Source organism: Myxocyprinus asiaticus, chromosome 8, assembly GCF_019703515.2.
Source record: "Myxocyprinus asiaticus isolate MX2 ecotype Aquarium Trade chromosome 8, UBuf_Myxa_2, whole genome shotgun sequence".
NCBI classification, from domain to species: domain Eukaryota; kingdom Metazoa; phylum Chordata; class Actinopteri; order Cypriniformes; family Catostomidae; genus Myxocyprinus; species Myxocyprinus asiaticus.
Window position 1 is genome coordinate 4,879,719 of NC_059351.1, and position 15,859 is coordinate 4,895,577.

Genomic DNA, 15,859 nt, shown 5'->3' on the forward strand with positions numbered 1-15,859 from the left:
AACATTCACTATTTTGAGTGGGAAGAATGTAAGGTTTCTCCACACAAAGGATTGTAAATCAACTTTGAAAGGGACAGACCAGTCAACCATGTGACTCTGGAAACTCACTTCTGATTGGCTCAGGACACCTTTGGGGTGTGGCCAATTTCAGTTCAAACTTCTCTACCACGGAAAAACTCCCGCTTCTTATTTCTTCTGCTCTTCTGCTCTCTTGGAATGGTCTCTTGGTCCTGTCTCTTGCTCTTCACTGCAGCTCTTCAGCTCCACAGCCTCCGAGCCATGGAGAGTCCAAGGAAAACTCGGGACTCGTCTCGAGGAAGCCTCTCACTCTCTGCTCTACAGTTCACACACCCAACGGGAGTCGCAAGTCCTCCTTGTCGAAGGCCTCGCTTCAAAGCCCACCAGCATCATCCATCCAGACAATAACTATCCACGATCATAACAGTGTTTAGAATAGCATAAAGTTTGTCTGTATTCAAAGATAATTTGACTGTGGTATATTTTGATAAATAATCTCATCCCTGTTTTTAAAAGATTTCGCTTCAAAGCTATACCTAAATATGTGTGATATTATTTTCAATAAGCCATGAGAATAATATTACTCCAATAAGTGAATTAATCATAATTCCCTTATTAAAGCTAATTCCTTACAATAGAAATTGTGAGCGGATACAACGAGACATTATATTACGATTTTAATCTAGTTATTTGTCATTTATCTAATTTATAATGGTTGTCGAATGCGACTAATTCCATTATAACATTCCTTACATAATAATGTAGAATAAGGACATTTTAATTTAATTCCTAGCTCACACATACTGTTTTCCTACATATAATGGTGGGGGTATGCCGGCACTTTAACCCATCCCGTGTACATTTATTCTACCAAATTTCCTGCATGAAGTTTTTATATATTCGGATGCAATGTGTTGGATGTGCATTATGTGTAAACCCTAAAATATAGTTTTATAATGTTGTGGAGAGCTTGTTTATTCTCTTCCGATTGAGTTTCAAATATGGCTGAATTTGAGGGGCTGTACGATGTTAGCTAATCAGAACAGTGGGTGTTTACATTGAAATTTAAAGGAGACGCTGAGGCCAAACCAGAGCGTTTGAGACAGAGGGACAGAGACAGGGTGGAAAATGATCATTTATTACTAAACTATGACAGTTTTGGTCAAAAAAACTTTACTGACATTATCAATGGACCTCAGGGAAGATAATACAATTATAAAAAATAGTATTTCATGACCCCTTTAATGGTAAGATGACAAAGGAGAGGAAAGAAGAGAGGAGGAGAGGCTGGTTAAAGCAGAAGTCAGATCCATCAGCAACCTGAATCTGGTGTCTCACACGAAGGGGGATGTAAGGGTGTCAACTTATTACCAGGTGCTAGACAGAGACCATGAGAGAATGTTCCTGTGTGACAGAGAGTGTGTGGAGGGGAGGAAAAATTTAATGTTTAGGCTGAAGAATGTGCAGGAATCATGTTTAATTCCTGGAACTCTTCTTTAAACTTAAATCATTCATAATTTATCTTGTGCCACTCAGCATTCATAAATTTTCTGAACCACATTTCTGAGATGTCCATTACATTTTGGTAGAGTGTCAAATATTTCTTAACTGATTGAGTTTCTTTACCACAAATCAAAAAGCTCGTACAACACAAATGGCCTAAGAATGTTGCCATGGGAAACATGGGGAAAAAAAGTATATGCTGCTTCTTCTTGTCTTGGCATGTGAATCAGAAATCTGAAGAGGAACATTTCTAATATTGTTTTGGAGTTATTTCCACAAAGTTACTTCGGTTTGTTTTAGATTTACAGATTGTTCAATAATTTAGCCCTTTGACAGCACAGTGACCCACAAAGCAAATCCAACATCAATGACACTTGAACAGACAATATAAATCGCGTAACATTTAGTGAAAACAAAAACTGTTGCATTGTATGTAGTAGTAAAGCTCACAGATTGTGGTCTGTAAAAGTTCACATAGAATCACCCATCCCATCCGCAATAATGTCATAATTTGATAACATGGCCTGGCTTTATATTCTTAGATGCTGGTTCTGACCTGGATGAACTGAAATGCTGTCAGGAGTATGAAGAGAAGGAAAAATCAAATCACTTTTATTGTCACACAACCATATACACAAGTGCAATAGTGTGTGAAATTCTTGGGTGCAGTTCCGAGCAACATAGCAGTTGTGACAGTGATGAGACCTATACCAATCTACAATAAACATCAAATTTACACAACACAATTTAAAATCTAATATACACATAATTACACACAACACAATATACAAATAATAACAATATACAATGTACATTATACAATACACACAATATTGAATACACATTATACAATAAAAAAATAGTATATATATAGTATATATAAAATGTACAGTTGGTTATATTGTACTGTATTGACATTCAGGCTGTCGGTTGATAGTCAGTTGCCAGTGTGTTGTTAAGAGAGAATACAATCCAGTGTGAGATAATAAGATTAATAAAGTGCAGTGCTGATGTATATTGATCGTGAGAGATCAAGAGTTCAAAAGTCTGATTGCTTGGGGGAAGAAGCTGTCATGAAGTCGGCTGGTGCGGGTCCTGATGCTGCGATACTGCCTGCCTGATGGTAGCAGTGAGAACAGCCCATGGCTCGGGTGGCTGGAGTCTCTGATGATCCTCCGAGCTTTTTTCACACACCGCCTGGTATATATGTCCTGGAGGGAGGGAAGCTCACCTCCGATGATGTGTCTGGCAGTTCGCAACACCCTTTGCAGGGCTTTGCGGTTGTGGGCGGTGCTATTGCCGTACCAGGTGGAGATGCAGCCAGTCAGGATGCTAGAACCATGTGAGGATGTGACGGTTCATTCGAAACTTCCTCAGCCATCTCAGGAAGAAAAGGCGCTGATGAGCCTTCTTCACAATGGCTTCAGTGTGGACGGACCATGTGAGTTCCTCAGTGATGTGGACACCCAGGAACTTGAAGCTGCTGACTCTCTCCACTGGTGCTCCATTGATGGTGATAGGGCTGTGTTCTCTTTCTCTTCTCCTTAAGTCCACCACAAGCTCCTTTGTCTTACTGACATTGAGGGAGAGGTTGTGCTCCTGACACCGGCATGTCAGAGTGTGCACCTCCTCTCTGCAGTCATATCATCAGCAAATTTAATGATGGCATTGGAGCTATGTGTTGCCACACAGTCATGTGTGTACAGGGAATACAGGAGTGGGCTAAGAACAGGAAGTCCAGGATCTAGCTGCACAGTGAGCTGTTTAAGCCCAGAGCCCGGAGTTTCTCATCAAGCTTGGAGGGCACTATGGTGTTGAATGCTCAGCTTTAGTCTACAAACAGCATTCTCACATAAGTGTTCTTTTTTTCCAGGTGGGAGAGAGCAGTGTGTATTGTAGATGCAATGGCATCATCAGTGGAGCGGTTGCTGCGGTAAGCAAACTGCAATGGGTCCAGTGATGGAGGCAGCACAGAGCAGATGTAATCTCTGATTAGTCCCTCAAAGCATTTGCTGATGACGGGGGTCAGAGCAACAGGACGCCAGTCATTTAAGCAAGTGATTTTGGATTGCTTTGGTACAGGCACAATGGTGGATGTTTTAAAGCATGTGGGGACTACAGACAAGGAAAGAGAAAGGTTGAAAATGTCCGTAAAAGCACCAGCCAGTTGGTTCGCGCACGCTCTGATGACACGGCACTGGAATGCCGTCTGGACAGCAGGAGACAGGAAGGGCAACTTAATTTCTGACACTATGACATTTACCAACATTTGGTTTCCAGGAAAGGTGTTGGTAAGCAGGAGATTAAATTAAGAAATCAGAGAAAATAGCATGAAGTCTGAATCACACCTGTTCTCTGCATTATCACAAATATAAAATACATTTTCAAAAATCATGTGACTTGTGTGTCACATACAGCGTTCTGAATTTATTTATTTATTTTATTTATTTATTTATTTATTTTTAACTTTGAACATTAAATATGTATGAATTTATTTTATTATTTAACAAATATCAAACCAAGTGGCATTTATGAAAAATAAAAATAAAAAAAATAAATAAAAAAGAGACAGAAAAAACACTTTCCAAGCAAAACACAATTTTTATATTATTCATCATTTTGTTATTATTAATTATTTTGCTTTTAATTATTGTTCAAAAAGTATTCGGACACATTCTAATCAAACTTTATGTCCATAGTTAATGTGATGAAATATCCTTAATGGGAACTAATTTTACACATCCACTTAAATGACCTTGGGACCAGCTGGTATAAAGTCAATACAAAAATGGTTTGCTCTAAGAAAAGGACAAGCATAATTTATTTTCAGATATTTGGTTTCATATTTTGGTATCTAATCTAATGCAATGAAATACCATCAGAGGAGGAATAAAACTGCCACTTGCTTTGCTCATTTTAACAAAAATAAAATGTATATGAGAACATTCCATCAACACAAGAAGCAAGAGACTTCTTTACCTCATTAATGAACTGTTCCTTGGCAAATCATGTTTCACATATTAGTTCAGAAAAAGTGCTGCTCAAATGAAGACACGACAGTCCTCTTTCTGTTGGTCTGGACCTGAGAAAACAGACCACCACCTGTGAACCTGTTGCACCCAAACAAAAACTCCGGAGGTGGTTTGAGACGCATTCCAGACAAAACTAGATCAAATGTACATGCATCTGGCTGTTCAAGCCACATTTGTAAACTTTACTCCGCCCGAACAGAGCTATGACAGCACAGGGAAAATGTGAAAAAAAAAACAGCTGTTACCGAGTATTTGCACAGGGCTCTCGTCGCATAATAAATAGTAATAAATTAAGAAATGGGTGCGTGCATGTTGCAGGAGAGAGAAATGTTTTCTTCATTTATTTAAAGTAGATTGATGATATAATAAATCACATCTTTTCAATTCGCTGTCTGGCATTAGCATAATCATGCAAGTAAAACCGTTTTATTTGCATATTGTGTGAGAACTGAAGATCTATTATCTTGCAATGTAGCTAACCTCTTTTTTTAAATGGTAGCTTGACTGTAGTTAAGCTACTTTGTATGAGTAGCAGTTTCAAAGTAGATTCCTCAATTCTCACACAATAAAAATGAGCCCTTCCCGGACTTCCTAGGTTGCTTATTAAAGCCTGTAGACTGATTTTCATGCGAAGGGAGCGGGTCAGTTTTGCAGGGAAAATCCAAAGTTTGTGACGTTGATGTGTGCTCCCGAGAGTCTTCTACTGAATTTCGTCTGGTTCAGCGTGAACGTGATCGTGGGCGAGCGAAAACTAGAGTGAACATCAGCAGGGCATTTGATTCCTGGAGGGAACTGCGTTCGGTTTTGGGGATCAAAATTGATCCTGAATTGGCGTTCTTCTTATTGGACAGGTAGGCTTACATAACTGCAAAGCATGTGAAATATAGTGCCATAAGAATTGATCTGTGTAATTTTAGCTAACTTGATCTTGCCTGCTAACACTGACGAATTGCAAACTACCTTGCTTCATAACTTTCAAATAATTTCAACGATCTTCTCTTTATATTAGAAGTCAGGTATACAGGATACATTTGAGGAAATACGCTGGTTTCTTGATCGTAGTACAACAAATGACATACAAAACATACAATAGTGCAACATAACCTTGCAGTGCAACAGTAAACTGTCTGGTATAGTTTGGTAGTATGTAGCTGTATGTGTGTATCAGTATGTTATGTTAGCTGATAAGTAGTTTTAGTTTAGTCTCAAAGTTTGTAGTAAAACAATCATAACTGTGTAATTTTAATTATGCTACCTCATCTGTCAGCATGATGCCAGCGGATCACGTTCAGTCTCTTTGTACGTTACGTCATTATTTTGGCCCTATGGAGTGTGTGCACGAGCACGAGCAACAGGTAGCTGGCTGCTGTTCACTTAACGGCCACAGGTGTCATTAATAACAAGGGTTTCTGAATCTTACATACTACACCTTTAAGCAAGCATTATCATGATTAAATCACAAAAATGCAATATAATTCTAAAAAAGATCATATATTTTCAATTGGTTACTAGCAATAACTTGATTAAAAATAACAAATAATGTTGCACTGATGTCATGGAATTCATGTTAAGTGATGTGTTAAGTGAACTGATTTTATACTTTTTTATAAAGTCATTATGATTGTCTTCAAACTGTTGCTGTTTTTCCGCAGCCCAGTCCATCCATCATCAGACCAGAAAGGCAGGGCTTTGAACCTTGGATCATGAGCTGAGGGAATGTGAAATGAGGCCTTCTCAATTTCAGTTTGCTATATTTTTTTGTAGATTTTTGTAGATGCATGTTGTTTTATCTCCCTTATGATGTTTGTGTTGCCAAAGCTATCATGGTAATCATGGAGCAACTGAGCATGTAATGGTGTGATAACAGACAGAGTTGAGCTGCTCCAACATGTGACTGAAATGACAGACTTAAAGTGATGACATCCTTCTCAATTGTTCTGACCTCATAGCATCACAATAACTGTTGGTAGCTGTTCTGAAAAGGCTACAAAATATGAAGAGTACTGCTCTGTCTCGTCGCAATGTCTGTCATCAATTTGTGTTCAGGAAGCTGTAGTAGCCTCTATTGCAATGTGGCTGGCTGTTGTGCTGTGCCGATTTGTGTCACACATCGGACTCTCTCCAACAAGTGTGACACACTGTAATTGCAGTGCGAGGCCATATACAAAGTATGCACTCGTCATGCTAACAGCATTATCTGTTATGATTGTGGCTACAGATATGGCTTTTAAACCCCAGCGGAAGCAACCGCGGGGTGCCCGGTGTGCCTGTCCGCTTGGTGGGATGAGCTTCCTGATGAAAAAGCTTTTCAGACACACTATGGGACACAATAATGATGGCTATAACAGACGCTCCTGAGGTGGTCAGGAGCTGTCTGACATACTAAAATTCTCTAGGGATTTAGACTATTTAAAAATACCATTTTGATCCAGAACTTGTTTTATTCTATTTCATTACACATCCCACCTGTGTTCTAGCCTTAAATGGAAAGCAAAAACACCTTAAATGCTTTAGTTTGAAGTTTGGTCGCCTAGAATTTTTATTATTAGATTAGATTATTCCACCCCAAAAGACTATATTCCATCACTTTCTGTCTATCTCATGAGATGAAAACACTTGCACTACAAAAAAGTTTGTTTTGCAATTTTAATGGCTAATGCACCAATTCAATTCGAAGTAAGTTAAGTCATAAATAGATTGCCCTGTCTCTTTGAATATTCTGCAGATTACACAGAGGGCCAGATTGAATCAGTCTATTGCATGGTTTTTAATAAGCATGACATCCATACGAATCTGAAATTGAACATCAGAAAAAAAGTGTTTGGAGTGAGACGAAAAAGTATAAAGTCAGGGCAAGACAGATTATCTGAAATGAAAGGAAGGAGGATGAAAGGCAAGAGAGAGAGAGAGCAGAGAGAGAGAGAGAGAGAGAGAGAGAGAGAGAGGGAGAGAGAGAGAGAGCTTACTGCTTGAGTGTTGCAGGGCGCAGGGCATGATACAGCATAGAAGTATGAAATATAGATTTCTACTAATTTTGAAGGCTGTGGTAAAAATGAGTGGGTCGAAAATACCTAATTTGGAAAATAAGTTTGCATTAAGAAGGAGAAGGCCTGAAGTGACACTCAAGTCCTCCTCTCAATGCAATGGGAGTTTTAAAAACATTTTCAAGCATGAAATATTTAAACCTGAGTCAGTTTACCTTGTCATTGATTTTCCAGACTGTTCTCTCCTCTGGGCTGATGGTTTGTGCTTCCAGGCAGTTGGAATCGTAAATTGTAAAAAGCTGTGCATTCCACCATCTTCATACGTCTAGTCTTTCCTCTATTGACAAGCTGCCAAACATGTCCGCCAAGACTGATGCAGTGTCACCTTGTAAGCAAATCACCTGCACCACAGATGTCACTCTTGTTAAATGGCGTTATTTTGTGTGTGTGAATGTGTGTGTGTGTGTATTTGGAAGGATGTCATACAGTATTTTTTTTATGTTCTCAAATCAAACTTGCTTTCTTTCTGCTGTGAAAATCTATGGGCTATCTGGGTCTATTCATGCTGAAGGAGGCTTGTTAAAACAGAGGAGGTTCTTTTTGTGCTCATTTACAATTGCTCCATTTGGAACACTCTCCCTCACTGTACGTAAACGTGGGCAAAAAACAGGTTGTCATAACATGTCAGATTCACATCATTTGAGTTGGAATTTGCCTGCTGATGCACTGCCCAATTTAACCATCAACGTTAGGTCACACCCTAAAGGTCGACTCACCAAAAAATACAGAAAATGTCAAACAAAAATACAATTCCAATTTTAGGACTAGTCTAGAAAGAAAATTCTCGTTAACATTTTTCACACATGCCTCACATGAGATTTATGTCATTTTTCTCATATTTTCTGAAAGTCATGAGAATTCCAGCAACAGTGGATTTTCTAATACATCTACAAATTATATATTGTGTTTGAACAGAATTCTGTGGTGGAAATGACAGTGATGGAAATTATATATTTATAGAATAATCAATTTGCATAATTTGGCACAATTACATCTAATTTGGAAATTAAGACAAATAAAAAAACTACTAAAAGGTAATCTTTCTCTTGAATTTTTTGTCTAATATTTCATCTCAAGCATGCTCTTCACTGAAACTTTTGTTGACTTGTTAACTGTAACGTTGGGTGTCTAGGAGTGGAAGAGGAAGACAGGAGATGCAGGAGTAGATTAACTTTCAAATCTTTTAATAGTAATCGTTGGAGTAGAACAAACACTAGAGTGGAAACAAACAAAAGGCTCAACAATAGTAATCGCTGGAGTGGACAAACGTTAGAGTGGAACAAATACAAAATCTAAACATCAAAGCTTAACTCAAAGCAACACTTCAAAGACTGACGAAGGAGTGGGTAAAACTAGAGGATATTTATACAAAAGGAACTAATGAGGGAATAGAATACAGGCAAGGATAATAAGAAACAGATGGAAGTGATGAGGGCAGTGCACTATGGGAAATGAAGTCTGGGGGAAAACTTCAAAATAAGAGTCCTTGAAGAAGATGATGGAGACAGACTGTGACAGTAACAAGTATACTAAATTATAAATATATATATATATATATATATATATATATATATATATATATATATATATATATATATATATATTATTATTATTATTATTATTACAAAATGATCTGAAAGCATAATGAATAAAGTGTTGTTTTATAAACAGGTGTGATAGGGTCTTTGTGATCGTATGTGTACTGTATAATGTGTGTTTGTGTAGATCTGTGAATTAGAAATGGAAGCAATAGAGTTAATATAGATATTTTAACCTTTAAATTACTAAAGCAAATTTTAAAAGAGTTCTCCCTGCCACGAGGCCCACCATGCTCTGTCCAACAGCCCGAGCTATTTGTTTTGTAGCTCTTAGCACCAAATGAGAATCTCGGCTTAACTCCATGATGGCCTCTGTGTACAGTACAGTTCCCTCATCCAAATCCCTCATAAAATGGGCTTGGTAGGCTTGCAAAACTACTAGTGTGTGCAAAGCTGGAACCGCTTGGCCTGAAGCCAAATAGGCCATGTTAGAAAGCAGTCATCTGAGATGGACGTTCCTCTAACTGAGTATCATCCGGCCAGTCCAAGTGCAGCTTCCCCACTGCACGTGTAACAACCTCAAGTAACTCCTTGTAGGTTACCAAGGGCCTGGAAATCTGTCTGCTGGGAGGCAAGGCCTCGGCCTGTCCTTCGGCAAAGTCTTTGTAATCCAAAGCCGCCGTCCTCATCCTCAGCTGCGAAGGAAAGGGCTGGGACACAAATGCCCATGTGTAAATTCCACAGGTGAACGTTGAGCTGAATCCGGTGAGAGCAACAGAGAGAACCGAAGGTCGGCCTGCTGTTAACCTCCCATCTCCAGGGCCTCCGTGCCAGATTCCCGCATGTCGAGTGGCCGCATAGTGTTAGTGGACATGCGGCCAGAGTGAACACATGGCTTGACCGACTCCCTGAAGGAAGCGAGTCTCATAATGAGCCTCCGGACATTCATCAAATCACACTACGGGCAATCTGATCCCTCTAAAGCATCCTCCGTGTGGTGAAAACCCAGATAGCTCACACTCATGTCATATCTCCACTGATGATGAACCCTGTACACGGAGGTAAGCACTTCCTGAAAGCATCCTTGCACTGCCACTCAAAAAGGGAGAAATAATCCTTGCTTTGACATGAGTTGCTTGAAAATAACAAGGGCTGAGACAAATTTGTGCACTGAAGTCAAGAAAATCTGAGGGATGGCGCTATGGGCTGACGCTTATAAGGGGCCCATGACAGAGCTCCTTAGGGGCGTCACTTCAGCGCCATCAGCCAATGTATTGCCATTATTATACAAGGGCTTCAGGCCACGTGACCACTGACCTATTCCCATTGTGTCATCACGCAGCACAGATTTCCTATGAAAGGGAATGCATAAATCCCCTAACTGCCCATGTGAAAAATCACTGTTCCATGTACGGTCTGAAACACAATTATACTGGTGTTCTGCTGCCAGAGAGCAATTCAGAGTGAATTTCCCATTGCCTTTGAAGGAATGCAATGTAAATGTTTTACAAAGTAACATTCATTTTTAACAACACTCTCAACGTATATAGCAGGCACAACAATAGTTTTAAAGATTTACATTTAAACAGTCATGAACTCTTGTTTTTGTCATTTGGTCAACTGTCAACCTCAAGTCTAAAGTCTCTATTTTACTATAGGAAGTGCCCTTTACCACTATAAAATGGATCAGGATGATTGGATGAGCCACATTTAAAGCCGTTGTAAAATGACTGGAAATGTACATCTGTGACTGCACATTCTAAATTAAAGGAATGTTCCGTGTTCAAAACAATTTAAGCTCAATCAACAGCAGCTGTGGCATAATATTGATTGCCAAAAATAATTTCGTCCCTCCTTTTCTTTAAAAAAAGTAAAAATCGAGGTGACAGTGAGGCACAATTTTTGAACATTAAAATACTCACTGTTTCTTATGTATAGCCACAAGACATAATTGATATACATGTAAAATTATTTTAGTGTGATAAAATCACTTACCAACCTTTTCTGTAAAGTTATAACCAGTTTTACAACTTTGTTACCATGACGATGTGATGTCAACAAACCCTAAAACGACTGTAAAATTACAATTTAAACAACTTTACAGCTCAAATAATACACAAGTTTTAACAGAAGAATTAATGTAAGTGCTCTTATAAAATTATAAGTGTCACATTTCTGTGTTTAAGCCCTCCAAAAATGTGCCACATTCACTTCCATTGTAAGTGCCTCAATGTAACCTCAATTTTTGCTTTTTTTAAAGAAAAGGAGGGACAAGTAGATTTTTGTTTCTTTTTTTTTCTTGGTAATCAACATTATGCCACAAATGCAGTCGATTGAGCTTAACTAAACATTCCTTTAATGAATCAAGGTTTACAATCATAAACAATGTTGCTTGGTACGTAGGTAATGTTGATGGGCAACCAAGAACAGTTGGGTTAATGAACTATAGTAGTTGGTGGATGAATCTTTTATTCTGGGTAATATTAATAATAAATGTAACTCTTTAAGGAATATTTCTTAAATATTTTTTATCATAGTTCTGTTGCCATTTTAACACGGTCCATGCATTACAGTGATTTTACCATGGGTAAGGGGGTTTTAGACACTCCACTTCAAATCGTACATACACTCTAAAAGGTGGTAACCTGCAATTGTTCCCTTAAGGAATTATATCTACTTGATCTAACCCATACAATAGTTTTGGTGGTGTAACCTGATGTAGTTAGTTTTATTCAGATATGTTAAATACATTTTTTGACTTGAATCAAACAACTGAATTTGGATGTTAACACATGAAGCACATTGTTTAGGCTACCTCCAACCCCCTCCTGTGTAAGAACACTCCTTACCAGTGATAAAATCACTGCAAAGGATCTTCTCAAGTGGCTTGTTGTTTTAATAAATAAGTCCTTTGACCTCTCTGTGTAGGAATACACAGACATATTGAATTATTCTAATGCTTGCTATACCTGTCTGGTATGATTCAGGTAAGATAAAGTCTCTTCAACCCACAAAAATTACAGTTATTGACACTTTCACCCTGTCATTGGCCTGCCAGTGTCTTTCCACCTCTCCATATTTTTAGTTCTACATCACACAAATAACACGTCAATTTTTCCATATGGGTAATGAGAAAAAAAAGAGATGAGAGTGAGCAGGGGCTGTACACTATTAACATATAGACAGATGCCTTGAAGTTATCAGAGTCTGAACAGTGTGACTCTGTCCTACTACAATAACAGATCTCATTGCAATTCTTTGTCTACTCTCTCTTTCTTACCCTTTATTTTTCCACTTAATCATTCAATTACTCATTCACATTTAAGCCCACTCTCCTGTTCTTTATTTATCCATCTCTCAGCTGCCGATTTACTCATGCTTCATCCAATCACTTTCCCCTTATCTTTCATCAATGACAGAATTGCACAAATCTTCCTCAAGTGGCCCTCTTGAGTTCTGTGAATGTGTGTATTTGTGTGTAGGACAGCCGTCCTGTAAAACAGTGTTTGTGTAGACTTTCTCAAGGCGTCCTTGTGGCAGACACAAAAGAGATGCTTTCATCTTTTCCCTTCACCCCTAATATGAGTCCTCTGTCCCACTTCAGCCCCCTAACACTTGACCTTCTCTCTTCGTGTATAGGTGGTTAACAAAACTTTGTGGGAATGTGCAGTGAGCAGTATTTTGTATTAAAAGAAACTCCAAAATACCCACATTCAAATTATGTCATCAGTTACTCACCATAATTTAGTTCCGAACCTGTATTCCATTCTTTCTATATGGAACACAAAAGGAGAACGCTTAAAAAAAGATTTTTTAAAAAAAGGATGCAAAGCACCATTACAGTAAAGTATATAAAAATGGTATGTGTGACTTGTATGCTATATTCCAAGTCTTTAGAGCAGACTGATCACACTGTGAATTTGGCAACAGCAGGTCAAAAGTTCTGCTGCTGAAATCGGTCTATGCTTACCGAAATTCAAACCACTGCCCCCCAGTTGCTGAAGCTGGAAGTGCCGTTGAATATATACAGGTACATATCAGTTTCAGTTTTGGGTGAAATGTCCACAGAGTTGTGCCAAAAGCAAGATATAATTATAGTTTTTAACAATGTAACACAGTCAACAGAAATGCAGATTTTAGAAAAGCCCCAACTTTAAACATAATTTTACCTTTCAATTGCACTCACCTTTGTTTATGTGAATGTGATTACTTCCTGGTTTCCAGAACCAGAACCCAAGTCTTGTAGGTTGCACTCAGTATTGCTATAGAGAAAGGTAATCACGTTTGTAATTACGCAAAAATACCTAATGGGGGATGGCACTTGTCATTAATTTGGCAGAATGGGATAGATTTCAGGGTACATGAACTTAAGGAAGCTACATGTCAATTTTTCTTGTGATCATGTTGTCGGAAGACTCGGAATAAAGTGCAGGATTTGTATGTACTGCTTATAATGATTTTGCATCCTTTTTGAAGCCTGTAACTCAGGTTCTTCATATAGATTAAGAACAACATAAGGGTAAGTACACGATGACAGAATTGTCTTGAAATTTTCCTTTAAGTATTTTTTTTTTACAATTACAGTGTTTGAGAGTTAGTTTTCTACCTCTGTCTTTCTCCTCTCTTTCTGTGAAACTGATTACACAGCAGATTTCTTTTTTATAATAGAGAGCAGTGGAATTTGTGCAATGCAATTGTACGGCTATCAGCACAAAACACACGCACAAACACCTCCATACTGAGGAGGCAGGTCAGTTAAATTGGTTGGCAGCCACATTCTGTTAACAGATGCAGTCTATTAGCGCAAACTGTATTCACAAGGGAGAAAGAGAGAGAGAGAGAGAGAGAGAGAGAGAGAGAGAGAGAGAGAGAGAGAGAGAGAGAGTGTGTGTGTGTGTGTGTGTGTGTGTGTGAGAGAGAGAAAGACAGAGATGAGAGAGAGAGAGAGAGAGAGAGAGAGAGAGAGAGAGAGAGAGAGAAAGAGGGAATTGGGAGAATGAAAGACAAAAAAGTAAGCTTAATAATCTTGCAGCAGGAGACGAAAAGAAATTGCCTCACAACTTCACACATAAACACTCAACTGGCTTTTATAAACGACAGACTTTAAATCATAAATTCACTGTGGGTGTGTTTGTGTGTGTGTGTGTGTGTGTGTGTATGTGTTTGTGTTTGGCAGCCAGGATTAAATAATGGTCTTTTTCACCATGAATATGAATCGCTTCTTTGATGTTGCTAAATGCAAAATTGGTTAAGATCACACAGCAGAATGAAAGTGACGTGTCACATTACTTCAATGAAACACAGCCAGTCCATTTCATGTCCAACAACACACTCTGAGTGGCACACTCCTTATTCTACCACAGTCAGTCAAGCCAGACACAGAAATAAAGATCTTTCCTAAATTGTCTTTTCTGATGCATCAGTTTCTGCCAAAAGAAAAGCTGTGATTCAAATGCATGACGAAACTTACACTTTCAAAATAAATTATTTAATCATTTCATTAATCATTCATTTTTGTTTATGAGCATTGCAACTGATGCTTAATTAAAGTGAATAATGATAAATGCATGCATGCAGTTTGTCAGACTGACAGGTTGGACCCACTTTACAGGATATCTTGTAAAGCTTTTGTACATTTTTGGTGAAATGTACAAAATCGGCAAAAAAATAAATAAAAATAAAATAAAACTAGGCATGGTCCAGTGATGCAGTGTATTAACTATGGACACACATTGTACTTAAATTAGTATCTGCATGTAAGAACATATGTAATTACGACATTAAACCTTAAACCTACCCCGACATTTACTTCAGTGGTGGATCAAGTGTGAGGGTATTCTCTAGATAATCTGCTCTAAGACATGCACTCTACATCTTTATTATCACCTGTCTGTTCTTCGTTCCAGTAAAATCACAAATTGAAGAGCAACAAATATGCCATTGTTATAGATGTACAATGGCCCAAAAAATTTCAACTTATGACCTTGCATAGCCTACTTAAAGCAAAAAATATTCCTCTGAACCACAACATTACAGATTTGAATAAAGGACTGAGCCACTATATGGCTGAAATCCTGGAATTGCCAGATAAACACATTTCCTGTCACACACACAAGATTAAGACAATTGTCACACTCTACTGAGAGTGATAGTCCTGATTGTGTAGTAAGAGTGTATCAGGAGTAAACACATACTCACATATTCTCATATTGGCACAGTTGGATAAGCAGACACTGTCATAGAATTGCAGAATATGTACACACACAAAACACCCACATAAACACACAGACAGTTCACACACACTCCCAGTTCTGTCCGAGAGGCATAGGGATATGACAGGGCTGGAGTAAAAGATATAATGGAATGGAAATCGCTCATAGGCTCCACAATGCAGTCACTGCTGGAAGGCCAGTCATTCAACAGCTTTCTATTTATTTCCCTAGTGCCTGCATTGGTGTTGTGGTTTGTTATTGATTTAGTCATGTGCTTGTGTTTCAAGGGGTATATTTGATGCTGCTCTGATCCTGGATATGTTTTTAGCCCTGCAGATTTGCATTCCATTTGATTATTCTGTTTACAATAGGTTCAATATCCTTGAAAATCAAATTGAAAATATTGAGAACTGTTTCTTTAGCCACCAAGGCTTTGTGACATTCTTTTGACCTGTGTCGTTGATTGAGTTAAAAGTGTTTGGTACATGTGATTGGTTTGAAACAGTTAAGGC

General features: G+C 38.3%; 1 long non-coding RNA gene across 1 annotated transcript; it reads right to left on the reverse strand.

Moving 5' to 3' along the window:
- Positions 1-1,213: 1,213 nt before the first annotated feature.
- LOC127445405 (uncharacterized) lies at positions 1,214-15,455 on the reverse strand. The gene is made up of 3 exons (XR_007897986.1): positions 15,334-15,455; positions 7,753-7,938; positions 1,214-1,422 (listed from the first exon to the last, which is right to left on the reverse strand). It is a non-coding gene; the product is annotated as an uncharacterized LOC127445405 (long non-coding RNA).
- Between the last annotated feature and the right edge of the window lie 404 nt (positions 15,456-15,859).